This window comes from Colobus angolensis, unplaced genomic scaffold, assembly GCF_000951035.1.
Source record: "Colobus angolensis palliatus isolate OR3802 unplaced genomic scaffold, Cang.pa_1.0 Scaffold10, whole genome shotgun sequence".
Taxonomy (NCBI): Eukaryota; Metazoa; Chordata; class Mammalia; order Primates; family Cercopithecidae; genus Colobus; species Colobus angolensis.
The window spans coordinates 12,013,103-12,027,521 of NW_012110919.1; the positions used below are offsets into that span (position 1 = coordinate 12,013,103).

The following is a 14,419-nucleotide window of genomic DNA, read 5'->3' on the forward strand; positions in this document are numbered from 1 at the left end:
CCTGCTGCATTCCATAAAGGGTGCCACCGACTTCTCGGGTCTCGATCTCCCTTTCCCACTCCTTTCCCCGCCTCAGCCAGCTGATTCCAAACGGACACCCAGCACAATAGGGAAGCGGGGCTGAGACCAGCTCAGACATTCCATCACTCAACCTTGTGTGAGCTCGCGCCCTCATCAGATGCGGGGCAGGAATAGGACACCGGTGAGCGCCTCGTGGGAAGACAGAAGCACAAATAGAGGTGATAAGATGATGTACTGGGACAAGATTGAACTGTTGGGGTCAGAGTTCGGTACTTAGCAGTTACCGACTTCATTAATAGAAGTCCGATGGACAAGGTTGCTACTCTCCCCTGGGCTTCGGTCTCACAAGCAAAGCCTTCTCCAGACTGCCCCCTGGGCTGGGAATTGCGTCCAGAGTCACAGGCGGCCAGACCCACCCCATGTGTCCCCAGGCGCACTCTCCAGTGGAACTTCCCTAGGAAAGGAGACCGTACCGAGAGGCTGTGGTGCGCCTGGGACTCCCCGACCCCTGCCGCGACATACCTGCCACCCCGTTTGGCGTGAACCCAGCGGGGATCCCGCCCGACGCCGACCGCGAGGAGCCAAATCCGCGGCGCGCCTCTGCCGGGCACCTCCCACCGCTAGCTTCGCCCCTCCTCTCTCCCGGCCGCGAGTCCTCCGCGGCTGGTTCAATCCCCGCGGGGATCCGGAGCGCGGCTGCCGATCTGCGCCCTCTCCCGCCGCTCTCGCAGCGCAGCCCGGCCGGGGGCCCCCGCGCGCCGGCAGCTCTAGGGGGAGCGCGGCGCGCTGACTGGGCGTGCTCAGCCGCGGAGCGCCGGGGCGCCGCTGGAGCCAGGCGCATGCACTCGCCGGGCCGGGCGGTCCAGGGGCGCAGCGCGCAGGGGGCCGCTCTAGCCGACGCCCTGGCCAGTCTGGGCAGGACGCGGGCCAGGATGGCCTCCCTCACCGCATACGGTAACAGGGGCCGTCGCGGGTTCCCGGGGCGGCGGGGCGGAAGGGAGGGGCCCAGGGAGCCGTCGAAACACCCGGGGAAACTTCGGGGTTCGCCTCCGCGGGGGTGTCTGGAAGGGAGGGAGCCGGAGGCCGCGCGCCCCGCTCCTGGGGCTGTGGGGCCGATACTCCGCGGGGTTTCGGGCTGCGGGTAACCCGGGAACCGGGTGTCTGCGGGAAAAACGCCTCAAATTTGGGAGGCTCTGGGAGCTTCGAGACTCCAGAAACATTCCCCTCTCTTCTGACCACTCAGGGGAAGGGACGCGGGTGTTAAGTCCTCCTCTAGCCGGGTGAGGCTTGGAGTTGGGAGATGTGCGTGCAGCCAGTGCTTATCTTGTCCCTGACTGACCTTGGACAAGTTATTTAAACTTTTCTGGCCCTGCATTTCTCCGTCTGTAAATGAGAGTTGAGAACATCTCTCTGACAGATGCTGTGGAGTTAAAATAATACGCACTGTAACATGTTTCTAATGCCAAAAAGAAATCAGTTTGGAAATGAAAGTTTATGAAAAAGGAAGGCATTCATCGTTCCCCTGCCTATTGTTTTGTTAAATAAATATATTTGAATAGACATATACATATATACATGTATGGTATTTCACGGTTCTGAAGGAAAACAAAATGACTGTGTGAAGGTTTCAGGCTCAGCTAGTAATCCCAGCGCGCTGGGGAAGCCAGCAAGGCTTCTTATCAACGTTCTTGCTTGTGTGGATAAAGCAGTTCTCTTTAGTCCTTTATCAGAAATACTGCTGAGACTTGGTTATAGGAAGCAGAAACTCAAGTAGACCCCCCTCCCTTCCTCTTGCTTGCAGTCAGTTGCTGCCATAAGATCTAGATTTGGCATTTTAAACGGGAAGGCTGTGAGCAATTGATGGGGAATGTTCTGCAGGGACATCTCAAAGCCCGGGGTGGGTGGGACGGAAATTGCTATTCTTTGATGTGGAATCTTCATTCTCTAGGCCAGTGATGTCCCCTGGTTATTTTACCAAGGTTAACAGGGTCAGTCTCTTTCTCTGGATTTAAATTGTTTAAAATGATCATTCAGGTGGCTCAGGGGGTTTGCAATTGATGCCTGGGAACTAGTAACAAATTGTGAGCAGATTACAAATTTCAGTCTAGTGGCCTATTTCTTCTTTCTTCCAACCCCCCCTCACCCGCGCCCAGAACATTTTTGCTGGGATTTAAGTTGTTCTTACCTGCACGCACATTTAACACTCAACATTGTGGTTCCTGGGTTACCATCTGGGGATAATTCAATATGCTGATGGCATTTTAGGCATATTCATTGGCAAAACATCTATTTTTACACCTTTTCCTGTCAGAGGGATCTGACTTCTGTTTCTTTACATCATTTTAGATTTTGTATGCTGCCCCATGGATACTGTCAGTAAGAGGTTTACATAGTGATCAGTTCTGTACATTTCTAGAAGCTTTAAAAGCTTAATTGAGCACCCAGGTGGAGAAAATGAAGTCAGAATAAGTGAAATCATTTTGAAAAGAAGTATATTTCAGTAATTAAAGGAAAAAGATGGCAGATTTTTTTTGTTTTTGGTGATTAAGAATTACACAGGTTTCTCATTAAACCCTTAAAGAGAACTGAAGCAGATTTAAATAAAGATATCAATTAGAATTTCTGCTTGATACATTCTCCTCCTGCATCCATCCCTAAAATGATGCATGTACTTGGCCACAAAATCCACATTAATTCTTAGATCTGTAGCAGTGTGATCTAAATGATGACAGAATAAATTAGTCCATCAGGGTGTTCAACCTAGTGAACAAGTTAAGGAAAAAAGCATTGAGCACATTTAATACATTTTTAACCCACTGGATACTGTTGAGATCATTATCTGATGAAAGCTTGGCCCAGCACTGGAACCCTCCACAAATCTTCTCTCTGACAATTGAATTCCTTGTAAAAAATGTTCCCTGCCAATTCTGTTGTAGTTGGGTTTAGGTATCATGATGGGGGATGATCTAAACTTTTTGCCTGGAATTTACAGGGTTCAATTTTTATATTTAATTGACTGATTTAATAAATGCTTTATTCTTATCTTTAGCACAGGGGCTGCCAAGAGAATGAACAGTTACACTGTAGACCATGACCATGTGTTTTAGGTTCATAAGATGAGAGAGAAGTTTGGCTTATGTAGGCATTTCATTAGCAGCAGCTTCTAGTAATCCTCATTAACTTCCCTTCTAATATGCATTTCTGATCCTGTTCTTTCTGCATTTTGATCCTGCTCTTTTTGTATTTTGAGCTTGCTCTTTCCATATTTTAGTATGAATTTTTACTTTCAGGCTGCCATCTAGACTCACATTCTAGAAATGAGAAATGAGATTAGGGTAATCAATAACTATATTGCCCTCCAGTAAAAATATGTTCAGTGAATGATGTGATTTTTATAATTCTGGGTTTTTAAGGCCCCAGCCCTCTATACTCACCACTGACATTTCTTTTCTTGTCCTTTAAATGGTTTAGGTTCTTAACCACTTTAACTCATTATATAGCCATGCGCATGAGACTAAGAATGGGAGACAAGTATCTTTTAGAGAGAAATGACTGGGACTTTAATTGTTCTTGGCCATATAAAGGAAGGCACAGAGGCTGTGTCCCCACCTGAACCAGGAAGGGTGTTGTGGTTAGACCCACAGGCCTGGCATGGATCTGTCAGCCCTGATGAGGCTTAATAAGGAGCTCAAAGAGCTGATAGAGCATAGTGATGGCTGTTTCAGATAGGGAAGGCCTCTCTGAGGAGATACTTGAGCAGAGAACTAAATGAAGAAAAGGAATGAGGCATTCCATTATATGGGGAAAGAAGATTCTTGGCAAAGTGAACAGTAAGTGCAAAGGCCCTGAGGCAGGAATGAGCTTGTCACGTTCAAGGCTAGCTAGAAGGTCACTGTGGCTAGAGTAGAGAGAGCAAGAAGAAGATAGGAAGACAGTGCAGTCTGAGCCGGTGTTGTTATATAACTCCTCTCCCCTCATTTCCTCCTACCTCTTGATTCTGTATGTGTGGACTCCTTCTGCTAATTCTGATGTTTGCCTGGATTCTCTCAACCTTTTAAGTAATTTGACTCTCAACCATTTGGATGACATTGATTGGATCCCTCCCAGATGCTAAACAATGGCCCCATGTGCAGAGTCAGTCTCGTAGTTGGAGACCTGTAAACTAGAGCAAGAAAATTTTCAGAGTTGTAAGTAGAAGTGTGGGGTGTGCCTGGACATGAAGATAATAGTAATAGCACTTTATGTGAATTAGCTCAGTTAATCTTCACAAAAACCTTTAAGACATTGAGCCAGAGTAAGCCCTATATTCATTTGAAGAAGTTGAGGCACAGATAGGTTAGGGAACTTACTTAGGGAGTGTAATGAGAGCTAAGCTTAACTGTGGAATGTGGGAATCAAATGGGGCGAGAAGACATGAGAGACTAGGACATCATTTCCCCTCCCATGACTTCATCTTTATGCAGGTGACTCCCACATAGCAGTGACCAATTAGAACTTCTTTCTTGCATGTGCTATGCTTGTATAACTTGCTGTCTGCCAGACTACTTGTATGCTCTTCTCTCTTTGTGTTAGCATCACAGACTCCGTGTGTCCAAAACAACCCCCATCTTCCTCTCCTGTCCCTATTTCCTATATATAAAGTATCTCCAACTACTGAGCTGCAAGTATGTGCCAGGCTCTAGCCTGAACCCAGGGTTACCGGAACGAATAAGATCCCCTGCTATTTCTCTCACAGATGGCAGAGTCAGCTGGAGGAGACAGACTCCTAAGTGGAGAATTACAATGCAGTGTTGTAGGGGAAGGGCTGGGTAGGGTGAGGGATGGGCCAAACCAGTTTCCTGGAGGAGGAGATTGGGAGAAGGCCAACTGGAGAAGGAGGGCATTCCAGGGAGCAACAGCAACGTGAACGAAGATGAAGGGGAGAAATGTCAGGGGCGTGAAGGCAGCCGCTAGTAGCATGGTCTGGTAGGTGGAACATGACATCTAAGACAGAGTGGCTAGAGGTTGAAAGGGGCCAGCATGCTCTCCCCAGTCACCCTGGAATCCTGGAAGTCATTGTGGAGTCCTCCCTTACCAGCACATACTAACAGTGACCTTGAGTAAATTTTTGTTTGTTTTTTGAGACAAGGTCTACGCTCTGTTGCCCAGGCTGGAGTGCAGTGGCATGATCCTGGCTCATTGCAGCCTCCACCTGCCTTGCTCAAGCGATCTTCCTTCATTAGCCTCCAGAGTAGCTGGGACCACGGCTGTGGGACACCATGCCAGGCTAATTTAAAATTTTTTTTTTTTTTTTGAGTAGAGACAGGTTCTTGATATATTTCCTAGGCTGGTCTTGAATTCCTGGGCTAAGGCGATCCTCCTGCCTCAGCCTCTCAAATCCCTGCTGGGACTACAGGTGTGAACCACCACTCCTGGCCTGACCTTGAGCAAATTAATTCACCTTCTGTGCCTCAGTTTTCTCTTCTGTAAAATGGGATTACTGTGAAGTTTAAACGCAATAGTACTGTCAAGTGCGTGGGAGCAGTACATAGTACTCAGTAAGCATTAGGTATTATTATCAACTCCGTCTCCTAGCCAGTATACTCTCAATCACCAAGTCCTGTTGGTCCTTTTTCCTTAACATCTTTCAACTTTGCTTTCTCCTTGCCCTGCCCATTGCTCTTATGCTAGTCGAGGCCACCATCATTGCCCACTTTGGCTGCAATAGTGGCCTCCCAACTGGTTCCTTTGCCTCTAGTCCTGGCTCCTTTGGATTACACTTGCAAATCTGATCCTGTTGTTCCTTGTTTAAAATTCTTCAATGGCTCTTCTCTGTGTAGGGGTAAAAATCTAACTTCTTGCCCTTCTCTCTTGTTGCCTTTGACCCTAGCATCCCACCCTGTGGGAGAGAGGTTGTTTGAGGCCTTCTCAGGTTTCTGGACCTTGGTGCATGCTTTGAACACACGCTCTCCTTCTTTACAAGGCCCCCTCCTCCTTTCCCCTTGACATTCTCTATCTTGGTGCTTCTCCTGGGACGTTTTAGGGTAAGTCCATTCCATAGCAGGTTCTAATTTTGTATTGCAATGAGTACTCCCCTCTGTGGGTTATAAAACTCAGATGGCAAGGACTAGCTATTTTATCTTTGTGTTCCTTGTGCCTTGCACAGCGCCTGGCACATAGTAGGTGACCAGTACTTGGGTGTGTGACTGACTGAGGGAATGAATGGAGTATAGCAGGGGACAGTACACTATGCAGAAGTTTTAAAAACTCCTTTTCCCTATTGCAAATAATAAGCAAAATAACTTTTACTCTTCAGAAAAGACAAGCAAAAGAACAAGAGCGTCCAGACTACATGGTGAGATCAGGTGCATGCTAGCTGGCTGGGACTCATGCTTTAGCTACTGGATAAATCCAAAGAGCTCTTTGATGACTTCTCTTGTTTTTGCCCTACATCACTTGACATGCTTGTTATTATGCAACCAAGACACTCATGGTCAACATTGATTAGGATCCTTTTGATTAAGAAGCTGCAGCAAAGCATGTACAGATTATTCTTTGACCTTCAGCCCTTCATATTTTGTAAATTTCATTGTGGGGTAAAATTAAATTAATTTTTTTTATTCTGAGAAGCAGTATTTTAATTCTTTCCTTTAAAACGTTATTTTATTTTATTTTTTTTGGTAATAGTGTCATAGTCTGCTCTGGGCTGCTACATAACAAAATACCAAAGTCTGGGTGGGTTAAACAACAGACATTTATTTCTTATAGTTCTGGAGGCTAGAAGTCCATGATCGAGGAGCTGGCAGATTTGATGTATGGTAAGGGCCTGTTTACTGGTTTGTAGATAGTCATCTTCTTGCTGGATGCCCATGTGGCCTTTCCTTGGTGTGTGCTCAGGGACAGAGTGGGATTTCTGTCTCTTATAAGAGGACTAATCCCATCACCAGGGGCCCATCCTCATGAACAAGAAGATAGAGGAGATAGAGATTACCCAGCTAGGAGGAAAGAATAGGTCTTGAATATTAACTTTTTTCATAAACCTATAAAATACACAGGAAACGTGGACTAAATCAGCACATTGATATTTCTGAGGAACACACACATGTATACATGTACATACACAAGTAAACTACATTTTTTTCTTACTAGTCAGTTCTCTAGAACATTTGTAAACAATTTAGAGTGCTTTTTAAAAAATCTAAAATCTAAACCCAATTATGTTGCAAATGCCCCATCCCCAAATACCATCACACTGGGGGTTAGTGAGGGCCTTAACATATGAATTTTGGGAGGACACATTCAGCTCACAACAAATAGCGATGTGGCTTTTTCTACTAGCATGTAGTCCTAGACACAGAGTCCACCGCTCCCAAGGAAGTTTCTAGAACAAACAATTTAACCTAGGCTTTGTGAGTGCTTACTGTGTGTCAGGCACTGTTGTAGGTTCAGGAAGCAAAACAAAAACAAACAAACAAAAACCCCCCCAAAAAACCTGTCTGTTTCATGGATCTTATGATGTAATAATAAGGCACGAATCTTTACCTCTTGAAGATAATGAAAATAGAATATAAGATTTTCAACACTGAATCAAGTAGGTGTAAATAGGAAAGGAAAGGCTTTTCTCTAATTAGGGTTCGTGAAAGGGCTTTTGTCACAGTGCCTGCTGCTAGAAGTGGAATCAAAGGGAAGCTGGGATAATGAGCACTAGACACAGTATTTAAAATGCAGGAAAGGTGATTCAAGTATTTGAAAGCTTACTGAAGGCTTTGGCAAACATTTCTTGTGCCTTCTATGCATTAGGCCGAGGGCAGGGTTTGAGGATGCAAGATGAGTAAAAGATGACTTTGCCCTCTGGGAGTCTGGGTCTCACTCAGGTCTCATGCAGGTTGCAGAGGAGGATACTACTAGAACTATTACTACTTCAACTAATATCTCTCCTGCCTGTCTTCTAGTGAAGTGGCACATAATAAATGAAAAAACATTGTGAAAACAGCAGTACTGTCTTTATTTTATAATAGTAATAAAGAGATCTGTTTGTATAGGAAAAGCTCTTTCCAGTGGAAACACACTTTATACTCTCTGATTTTTCAGCACCTTAGGGAGACACTTCCCAAGCCACCACTTTCTACCTGGGACCAGCCTGTGTCTACTATGTGTTTTTTGAATGGATGAATTTCAGTCACAACAAAAAGAAAGCTCAGGTCCAGGGAGGTTAGGTGAGGAGATAGAGATTACCCAGCTAGGGGGAAAGAATAGGTCTTGAATCAGCAAACACAGACTAAATCAACACATTGATATTTCTGAGGAACACACACATGTATACATGTACATACACAAGTAAAGTACATTTTTTTCTTACTAGTTGGTTCTTTAGAACCTTTATAAACAATTTAGATTGCTTTTTAAAAAATAAGATGCAATAAGTATTACAACTCACTCTATACAATAAACATATATTTTGTAAATTAAATGGTATTTCTAGTGCACCAGTGTAGGTAGTTATTAAAGGAATCAGATGGTGAATATTTTTGCAAAGTCAGTAGTTATGCATCATTCTTCTGTTTGGTAAGTTCTTGGGTTTCATCTGTCCGTGTATATAAGCAGGCTTGTAATATGTTTTGAAAGGTTTAATGAAAACCTTTTCTTTGTAAAATTTCTCCTTACTTTCTTGTGAGTGAGATGTTTGTTTGCTCAGGCTTTGTGGATTGTGGATTCCAGGAGAAGGCTTTACCTCAGCTTCTAGTTCCTGTGTCTTCGTCAGGGAAATTGGTATCTTAACTGTCAACCTGGCCTACGCCTAAAATAAGGACTTTGGAGCTTCATAGTTTATAAACAATAATCAAGCAATTATAAGAATTAACGAAATTTTCCCCAAATCAAAGTGAAACTGATGATATGAAGATGAATAACTTAAAACAATTGCTTCAGTAAATGCTGCTTACTTCTTGGGCTAGACTCATGTCAAGATATCAGTTCTGGTTCTCCCACTTTCTAGTTGTGTGACGAAGAGCAAATGACTTAACCCTCCAGGTATCATTGCCTCAATAGAAAAGAAAGGGGAGGAGCCAATCATTCTTGTATTCTTTCTTTTTTTTTTATTTTTTTTTTTGTACTTTAGGTTCTAGGGTACATGCGCACAATGTGCAGATGTGCAGGTTTGTTATATATGTATACATGTGCCATGTTGGTGTGCTGTACCCATTAATTCGACATTTACATTAGGTGTATCTCCTAATGCTATCCCTCGCCCCTTCCTTCACCCCACGACAGGCTCCGGTGTGTGATGTTTCCCTTCCTGTGTCCAAGTGTTCTCATTGTTCGGTTCCCACCTATGAGTGAGAACATGTGGTGTTTGGTTTTTTGTCCTTGCGATATAGTTCGCTGAGAATGATGGTTTCCAGCTTCATCCATGTCCCTATATAGGACATGAACTCATCCTTTTTTATGGCTGCATGGTATTCCATGGTGTATATGTGCCACATTTTCTTAATCCAGTCTATTATTGATGGACATTTGGGTTGGTTCCAAGTCTTTGCTATTGTGAATATTGCCACAATAAACATACGTGTGCATGTGTATTTATAGCAGAATTATTTGTAATCCTTTGGGTATATACCCAGTAATGGGATGGCTGGGTCAAATGGTGTTTCTACTTCTAGATCCTTGAGGAATCGCCACACTGTCTTCCACAATGGTTGAACTGGTTTACAGTCCCACCAACAGTGTAAAAGTGTTCCTATTTCTCCATATCCTCTCCAGCACCTGTTGTTTCCTGACTTTTTAATCTTTTCCATTCTTACTGGTGTGAGATGGTATCTCATTGTGGTTTTGATTTACATTTCTCTGATGACCAGTGATGATGAGCATTTTTTCATGTGTCTGTTGGCTGCATAAATGTCTTCTTTTGAGAAGTGTTTGCTTACGTCCTCTGCCCACTTTTTGATGGAGTTGTTTGTTTTTTTCTTGTAAATTTGAGTTCTTTGTAGATTCTAGATATTAGCCCTTTGTCAGATGAGTAGATGGCAAAAATTTTCTCCCATTCTGTAGGTTGTCTGTTCACTCAGACGGTAGTTTATTTTGCTGTGCAGAAGCTCTTTAGTTTAATTAGATCCCATTTGTCAGTTTTGGCTTTTGTTGCCATTGCTTTTGGTGTTTTAGACATGAAGTCTTTGCCCATGCCTATGTCCTGAATGGTATTGCTTAGGTTTTCTTCTAGAGTTTTTATGGTTTTAGGTCTAACATTTCAGTCTTTAATCCATCTTGAATTAATTTTTGTATAAGGTGTAAGGAAGGGATCCAGTTTCAGCTTTCTACAAATGGCTAGTCAGTTTTCCCAGCACCATTTATTAAATAGGGAGTCCTTTCCCCATTTCTTGTTTTGGTCAGGTTTGTCAAAGACAAGATGGTTATAGATGTGTGGTATTATTTCTGAGGGCTCTGTTCTGTTCCATTGGTCTATATCTCTGTTTTGGTACCAGTACCATGCTGTTTTGGTTACTGCAGCATTGTAGTATAGTTTGAAGTCAGGTAACGTGATGCCTGCAGCTTTGTTCTTTTGGCTTAGGATTGTCTTGTCAATGCGGGCTCTTTTTTGGTTCCATATGAACTTTAAAGTAGTTTTTCCCAATTCTATGAAGAAAGTCATTGGTAGCTTGATGGGGATGGCATTGAATCTATAAATTACCTTGGGCAGTATGGCCATTTTCACAATATTGATTCTTCCTATCCATGAGCATGGTATGTTCTTCCATTTGTTTATGTCTTCTTTTTTTTTGTTGAGCAGTGGTTTGTAGTTCTCCTTGAAGAGGTCCTTCACATCCCTTGTAAGGACAAACCCACAGCCAATATCATACTGAATGGGCAAAAACTTGAAGCATTCCCTTTGAAAACTGGCACAAGACACGGATGCCCTCTCTCACCACTGCTTTTCAACATAGTGTTGGAAGTTCTGGCCAGGGCAATCAGGCAGGAGAAAGAAATAAAGGGTATTCAATTAGGAAAAGAGGAAGTCAAATTGTCCTTGTTTGCAGATGACATGACTGTATATTTAGAAAACCCCATCGTCTCAGCCCAAAATCTCCTTAAGCTGATAAGCAACTTCAGCAAAGTCTCAGGATACAAAATCAATGTGCAAAAATTACAAGCATTCTTATACACCAATAACAGACAAACAGAGAGCCAAATCATGAGTGAACTCCCATTCACAATTGCTTCGAAGAGAATAAAATGCCTAGGGATCCATTCTTGTATTTCTAACAATCTGAGTGGTCGGTCACCCCTCAGAACCCAGCCTAGTTTTGGCTGCCAGTCTAACTTGCCATTTACCTCGTGATGTGAAAGCCTCTCCGCATTTCCTATTCTTATGATTCTCAGGTAATTCTTTCAAGTAATGTCCTCTCACCTGAAATTAGTTAGAGATGGACTTCTCCTCATGGTAGTTACATAATATATTCATTTTGTGATAATTTTCATTGAGTTGTGCACTTGGGATTTGGGTATTTTATTGTATCTGTATTAAACTTCAGTTAAAAAAAAATCCTTTCTTTTTATTTTTAAGGCCTTTCTGCCTTGGGGCAGTTCTTTCTTAAAAAGAAGCTCTTTGAATCACACAATGCTTGCCATTTCTCTGCTCAGCTTCAGTCTATGCATATTCTGAACTAATATATTTCTTGTGTTTCTCCCTTCCTGATTACACTCTTAATTCTCCCATTCCTAGCACAGGGCAGATCATACAGGTCCTTAAAAAGTCTTTGGTTGATGCCTAAGGCCTTGAGAGTTTTGCTTGTGGGCCTTAAAGTTAAGCTGTAGATCAGCCCTTCTCAGTTTAATGGGACTGCAAATCATTTGGACATCTTTTGAAACTGAAAATACTGATTTAGTAGCTCTGGGGTGAGCCTGGAATTCTGCATTTCTAATGGACTCTCAGGTGGTGTAGCTGCTGCTGTTCAAGAGACTGCACTCAGAGGAGCAGGGTGATAGAGAACAGTAGTTAGTGCTTATATAGCGAATGTTACCATGGCTTGTGCATGTGAACTGTATAAAGTGGCCCTGGTTAAAGGAACTAGACTTGGAATTATATTCTTTTAATTTAGACGTTTTTGATTGTGTTTTGCTTGATAGAAATCTGCTATATTCTCTATTTTGTTTGGCCAGTAGTGCAACATTAAAAAAAACCCTTTGAAAAAAATTGGTAATTTATACACACCCACCCACACACACACAGAAAAGTGCACAGATAATAATATTTAATAATTGCCCCAGGAACCCCCCATTCACTGAAAAAGGACTTCTACTCTGATTTTTATCATCATAGATTAGGGTTGAAAAACATGACTTGCAATGATACTGATTTATTTTTGAATTGTTGAGATTTGCTTTATGGTCTAATGTATGGTCAAGTTTTATAATACTTCACTGTGGGCTTAAGAAGAATATATATTCTCTGACTGTCAGATGAAGCATTCAGTAACTCCATTAAATTGAGATTAATTATACTGTTCAAATTTTCAGTGTTTTTACTAAAATTTTGCTTGCCTATGCAATCAGTTATTAAGTATGTTAAAATCATTCTTTTGATGGTAGGTTTGTCTGTTATTCCCTGTAGTTCTGTTAATTTTTGCTTCATAGGTTTCAGATTATTTTATTCTGGCAATATAGATTTAACATTTGTTTATATCTTTTTGGAGAATTGAACTTTGAACCTTTTATCATTATTACTCACCACCTTTATCCTTAATAATGCTTTTCGTCTTAAAGCCTTTTTCATCTAAAACTAACATAGGTACCCTGGCTTTATTTTGGTTAGTATCTGCTTGCTGCATCTTTATAAATATTTTACTTTCAACATTTGTGTCCCTATGTTTTAGATGTTTCTCTTACAAACAGCATTTAGTTTTTTTTTTTTTTTTTAGAAATCCATCTCATAGTCTCTTACATAGCAAATTTAGACCATTTACATGTATTGTTATTACTACTATCTTTGAACTTATTTTTTAACCATTTTACTTTGTACTTTTTCGGTATTTTTCCTATGATTTTTCCCCTTCATTTATTTCCTTTTTCAAAGTTGAACTTTTTTGTTATATTCCTTCTCCCACTGTTCCTCACCACCCTACCCCATCGCTACCCCTTTGAACACAACGAACTGGTTTGGAAATTTAGTCTATTTCTACTGTTTTAATAATTGCCCTTGCACTTTTACTTCAATCTTACTTAACAAATTCTACACTTATTCATTGTATTTTGTTTAACTAACTCCAAATTTAATATGTTAATCTCTCCTCGGAACAATACTTTGACTTTGAGCACCCAGCTCCTGGCTCGTAGACTATTATTGTTTAGTATTTAACTTTGGTTCTTTTTAAAACTCTCCTACATTAGACATTAAAATTATCATTTTATATTGACAGTAGAATTACCCACATATTTACAAGAATTCCACATTCCGTGGAAAGACATAAATAGGCACTGTGCTTTCTTTTTCGTGGTGGTTAGGATGAAAGGTAAGATAGTTTGAGTGTTGAGATGGGCCTTATTTTCTTTTGTTTTGTTTATGAGTATGCCCCCAAATAATTTGAGATAAATAAAATGTGTGTTAGTTTTGTCCACACTTTTTTGTTGAGCAGTCCTCTGAAAACAGAGTAGATCCTGTTCTCTATGAGCCTCAGTGCTTAGCAAATCAGATAACTGACTGTCAAAGATGTGACACCAGATACAGGAGTAACCTGCCTAACCCAACTTGTGATATTAATCTGTCCTCCTTCTGTCTTTGCCTGTGCTCTCAATTACTTTTCTGGTGTAAGACAAACCTGGATTCTGATTCCAGCTTTGTAAGTTCCTGTGAGTGTGACTCTGGGCAAGTTCTTTAATTTTTTGAGCCCCTAATTCCTCATCTGCATAATAGAGTTACCTTACTTTAAAGGAGTTGTTTTGAAGTTTAAATAATGGGTATAAATGAAAGAATAAATGTTCAGCATAGTGCCTGACAAAGAGTGGGTGCTCAGTAACTGATGGTGTCTAATTCCACAGCCTTTTCTTTTTCCTAGATAATTTTACAGAATTTATATTCTAGGTTTGCCCTGCCATAATCTCTGCACCTCTTTATTTCTTTTAAAAAGTTATAGTGAACTATAATATACATGTAGACAAGTGAGGAAGAAAAATGTATAATGTAATATATAATTATAAAATGTATACCATGTAGCCACCACCTTGGTTAAGGAACAGAACACTTCCAGCATCACTGAACCCACCCCCCCCATACTCTTTCATAACACACTCACTTCTTCCACACCAGTGGAACCACCATGCTCACCTATGTGCTAATTGTTTTGTTGCTTTTCTTTACAGTTTTACCATCCATTATGCATTAACAAACAATATAATTTAGTTGTGTTTGTTGTTGAAGCTTTTATAAGTA

General features: G+C 41.6%; 1 protein-coding gene across 1 annotated transcript in view; it reads left to right on the forward strand.

Moving 5' to 3' along the window:
* The first annotated feature begins 959 nt into the window (after positions 1–959).
* ANO4 (anoctamin 4) overlaps positions 960–14,419 on the forward strand; it is a 405,598-nt gene continuing 392,138 nt past the window's right edge. Inside the window, exon 1 of the mRNA XM_011934758.1 lies at positions 960–975. The gene's annotated coding sequence lies outside the window, so the exon portion shown is untranslated. The remainder of the gene's footprint in view (positions 976–14,419) is intronic.